Raw genomic sequence first — 5495 nt, 5'->3', positions numbered from 1 at the left:
GCATCGGTTATTCAACATAAACACACAAAGACATTTCAAAGTTGGCATAATTCACAATCTCAGCTCAAGGACTAGTGAATGAATAATTTTTCACATAAACACCTCCACTTATGACTACATGACCTCTCTTCACCACACTAACTTCAGTCCCTCATAGCTACCACTAAGGTATTGTGACATAGATATTCACCCCACACTTAGTTTCCATCATATATTGAACATCATCATTCAAATATTCTTAAAAGTTCCCCATGATTCAGTAAATCAACTTATTTATTTGGAAACTAAGTCAAATTGAAAGTGCAATTCATCAATTCAATAAGCACATAAACAAACCAACCTCTCTACAGCTTAAAATCATTCATGAAAATACACCACAAGAACTAAGAGTAGTAAAAAAAAATAATTTCAATAACCCATCATTTAAGATTAACAAAATGAGTTCAACTAAAATCTTCAAATTAACACAATCAATTGTTACTAATTCACCTAAACATGCCATTTATCATCTCAAGTTCACAAATCAAAACAAAGTTCATGCCCTTTATCACTAACTATTTAGCATCCTAATCATTATTTACCATATAAAGTAACTTTGAGTAAATTAAGGGTTCAAGGCTTACCTTTGACTTGATGAAGAGAAAATGAAGGATGAATTATGCACTACAGGAATAAAAATTGATTTTCAAGTTGAGGGAATTTAGGGGTGGCGACGGTGCTAGGGTTAGGGTAAAATAAGGAATGGGTTAAGGTCATATATATAGAGGGCACCTAGAATTGAACGGTCAATGCGATGCATCATATATCGCGTTCAATAATTGACGTGATATATCTTGTTTGTGTCGCTTCTATGGAAGTAGCATCAAAAAATTAGTCTAAGTGTTGCTTGCATGCCAACTAATACGACGCAAGGCTTACCGCGTTGATAGGACTGACATGATGCGTCAGAATCACATTGGTTCATTGGAAATAGCTTTAGAAATTTTTTCTAAGTGTGGAATTTATGCACTATGATGCGATCCGCCAAGATAGCATCGATTCACTGGAAATTGCACCCAAAAAATTTTCTAAGGCTAAATTTCCCATATTTTAATACATCTTTTCTTACCCCTTACCTTTTTCTTACCCTATATCACCTATTTACTTACTCAAAGACCCATGTTCATCATCTTCCAATCTTTTCTTTTTCCACCAAGGTTCTCATTCCTGCACATCAATCAAAAACACCAAAATCATGTATGTAAAAGTGGGTTGCCTCCCACCAAGCACCTTATTTTTGGTCATGACACGACTCATCTTTTTGTATTTTTATTTTTATTTTTAAACTTCTAAGAATTAAACTACCTATTACATTATATTTATGGGTTGCCTCCCACACAGTGCCTTATTTTATGTCGGGGCATGACTTAGCTCAGTTCTACCCCTTAGCAAAAGTGATGGACTCCTTGTGCTTATCCGGATAATCAACCCAATAATGTTTTACACGTTGCCCATTCACCAGGAACTTCTTTGTCTTCTCTTTATTCCACAACAACTACCAATCCGAAGCAAGGTCAATAACTGATACAGATAACAACTCATCATATATAGCTGGCAGTTTCAGCACCTTGTACACATCAAAAACTTTTACTTTATCATGTGCTCGCATTATTATTTTCCCGACTGCTACATCAATTAGTGACTGTGCCATTTCTAAGAAGGGTCGTCCCAAAATAAATAAAACCACAGGATCAACCTCAAAGTCAAGAATTACAAAATCCATCAAAAAAATTAAAGATCCTACTTGCACCAACACATTTTCAATAATACCATCCAGCCTAGCAAGTGATTGATCTACCAACTATAAAATAATAGTAGTGGGTTTGGGACTCCCAAGACCCATCTTCCGGTACCACGATGTGGGAATAAGATTTATGCTAGCTCCCAAGTCACATAATCTATGTTTACAAATGGTCTGTCCAATGGTAATCTACAAGGTGAAACTATCTGTATCCTTAATCTTGGTGGGCAATTTATTTTGAATATTAGACGTACACTCTTGAGTAAGTGAAACTATAGCATATTCGGTCAATAAGTTCTTATTCACAACTACGTCCTTCAAGTATTTTTCATATTTTGGCACATTCTGCAGAATGTCAACAAGAGGAAGATTCACTTGAACCTGCTTCAGAAGATCTAAGAACTTCTTGTAACTTGTTTCCTCTTAATGCTTCCTTACCCTTTGAGAAAAAGGTAAGGGAAGAGTCTTCTTCGCCATATGAATTTCTTCACTTTCCATATTTTGGTTTCTTTCTCTGCATTGTCTTTAGCATCTACATCATTAATTATGGAGCTAACCTACTCCTGAATTGTCTCCTTAGTTTACAGTCCACTCCTTATTGTAACCGCATTCACCTGCTTGGGATTTGTCTCTGTATCATTAGGAAATGCTTCTTGAGGTCTTGTATTCTGTGCTTCTACAATTTGGACCAACTGTAACTCTAGATTTCTTGTGAGAAATTGTTGACTCTTCAACTCAGCTGCAAATTGTGCCTGTTGAGTCTTAATTTTAGTTTCAAATTATGCTTGTTGAGCCATAAACTGCTTTATTAATTCCTCCATATTTCTAGTTTGAGCAGTAGCTTGATTTTTTTGAGCCAGCTGTGGATTTGGTTACACTTTTCCCTTGTACTTATTTGCATTCTGCGCTTGATTTCTACCCCATGAGAAATTAGGATGGTTCCTCCAATTGGGATTATAAGTGTTACCAAAATTTTATTGTCCCTGCCAATTCACGTTTCCCACATAGTTATTAGAATTTGGATTGACAAAACATACATCTGTTGTGTGCTTACCACTTCCGCAAACCTCACATGAAGAATTCACCTATTGGACTGCATTCACTGTGGTTGTTAGTTGTGTAGCACACAACTTTATGTTATTAAGCTGATCAATCCTATGATTTAGCATGGCTGCGATCTGTGACTATAATGCAGTGAACTGATCTACCTCTAATACCCCTGCAATATTTTTAGGAGTACTCCTCGAGTCTGCATGCTAGTCAGGGTTCCCTTGTGAAATCCTATTCAGTAGTGTGTACAATTCTTTATATGTCTTCTCAAGAACCTGTCCACCAGCTGCTAAATCCAAGAAAATCTTCAAGTTTGGCTCCAATATCTCAATGAAAATATGCACAAGAACATCGTTGGACTAATGATGGTGAGGGGAATTTCTGAGCATACCCTTAAATCTCTCCTAGCTTGGTAGAGATTCTCTCCTTCTTTCTGTCTGAAATGTAAGATCTTACTCCTCAAACATGCAGTCTTCCCAGATGGAAAGAATCGAATAAGGAATTTCCAAGCTAGATCTTCCCATGTAGTGATGTAGAGTGGTAGTTCAGCATGTAACCACCTTGTTGCTTCCTCTATTAGACAAAAGGGAAAGAGTGTCGACCTGACATAATCAAAATTCACCTCTTCAGGAATGTATGTATCACTGATTTCCAAGAAGTTCTGTATATCCAGCTGTGGATCTTCGTGTGAAAGGCCATGAAATTGACCCGCTGAATTCAGCAATTACACCATATTCTGCTTTAATTCAAATCGACCTTATGGTTCAGGCTTTAGAATACTGCTCGTTACATGGTTCATGAGTGGGATTGCCACCTCACAAACAAGTCTAGTAGTTGGTTGAGTAGGAACAATTAGAATAACCAGAATGATAGGAAGTGGAACATTTCTGGCAATAAGATCCACTGGTTCATTTCATTGTTCAGCCATTCTTCGCCTTTTTTTTGAAAGATTTATTCTAGTTCTGCAAAAGTCTTTACCAGTTTTTATTCTCTCGCCAGTCTCGGATTCAGCTAAACCTGCAAAAATTCAGCAGCTAACATCAAGTTGGTAACACCTAAACTTAATATCAAAAACCAAAAATTTAGCAATTCACTAATTATATTAGTCCCTGGTAATGGCGCCAAAAAATTATTGTGACTCAGACACATATGCAGGTGCACGTGATCATAAAGTAATTTAGTGATTTAGACAATCAGATATTGTTCCCACGAGGACTAATGTAATGCCTCAAAATGGGTCCCGAGACGTCACAGGTGCTTAGGGTCATAAGTGACCCCAAGCTAACCCTTCTACTGGCAAACTCATAAGTAACTGAATAAAATGCATAAATTTGTACAATATCAGCGGAAGATAACTCTTTTCTGAATCTAATCAATACAAAATTGAATTCAGAGGATTATAACTCTACTTTTACAATGAAAACTAAAACTGAATACATTAACTCTACTGACCGTCTATGAAGCCTCTACTAATACTGGCTATAGATAGCAATGACATGACCCCAACTATCACTAATCAATACATAATAATAAGAAAGTAAAGAACAATAGTGAATCTAACTGAAGAACTCGAAACAGGAGAACTCATCATCTGCTGGATGGAATATGCAACTGTCTGATTTTGACTGCACATACTACAACTTGTACCTACATTATGAGATAATGTAGCACATAGACATATATGTGGATCAATACTTGGGAATGTACTAAGTATATGGGGGTGTATGCATTTAAATAAACATTATCATTAATCTTTATAGAAAATCTGCATGCTGATATAAATGACTCACATAGCTTGAGTAAAAGTTGAAATCTGAATCTAATAAATCATGTATAATGAAGCATATAGTACAAATCTCGTGAGTCATTCTATTTACTTCTAAAATATCTACTCTCCTCTTATTCTCAATACTTGAAGGCTAAAGGAACTTTAAACAATGCTTTCAAACTCATACTTTTATTCCATGGAGAGTAAAACTTCTTTGAAACTCAACGACTCAGGATTCTTTGAAACTTTAAGACTTGGGAACTCCGTGACTCTTGGAATTTCATAACTTTGGACACTCGGGAGTTTCTTATAACCTACATAAACCATTTGAGCTACATGGACTCCAACGTCTTGTCCTCCTAAGAAATAAACCTCACGTTGGGGAGAGGCATCATACTTTTTCCAAGGAGTACAACCTCAACTTAGTGATCACTATCTCAGCCTCGGGCCCATAAATCTCAGTCCTATGGTCGCACATAGTTCTTGGGTATGAGACCTTGGAATCATACCAAATTCGATGCTAAATACTACTCTCATACTCAGCTTAAAACTCTTAGGAAATCTACCTCAAATAACTCAAGGGTCTATAATGAAGACCAAAATGTATTACTATTTGCTTTAATGGAACATCAATGTGGATTCCAATTCTATTAGGACCAAAAAGGTCAAATATTTCTCAATAATCTCAAAGTACTCAAATCATAGGTGCTTATAACACAGAAGTTCATAAAATTACAATTCTCAAGTAGGGGTTAGTGTCCCATAGTTCAATCTCAAGTTAAGACTCATCACTTGTACTTAGGACACAAAATGTAAAGCTTTAATGCATAAAAATCATATTTAAATTTCATGCTCAACCTTTATCTTAAAAAGCTTACAATCATCTCAATCAAGATA

The 5495-nt window shown here is 36.0% G+C and overlaps 1 non-coding gene across 1 annotated transcript; it reads left to right on the top strand.

Moving 5' to 3' along the window:
- The first annotated feature begins 3190 nt into the window (after positions 1 to 3190).
- On the top strand, positions 3191 to 3296 carry LOC124887614. Its single transcript, XR_007045379.1, has one exon. It is a non-coding gene; the product is annotated as a small nucleolar RNA R71 (small nucleolar RNA).
- The last annotated feature ends 2199 nt before the right edge of the window (positions 3297 to 5495 follow it).

The sequence above is a fragment of the Capsicum annuum genome, chromosome 9 (assembly GCF_002878395.1).
Source record: "Capsicum annuum cultivar UCD-10X-F1 chromosome 9, UCD10Xv1.1, whole genome shotgun sequence".
Classification (NCBI taxonomy): Eukaryota; Viridiplantae; Streptophyta; class Magnoliopsida; order Solanales; family Solanaceae; genus Capsicum; species Capsicum annuum.
The sequence above is the reverse complement of the archived record's forward strand: the minus strand, read 5'-3'. Positions and strand labels throughout refer to the sequence as shown.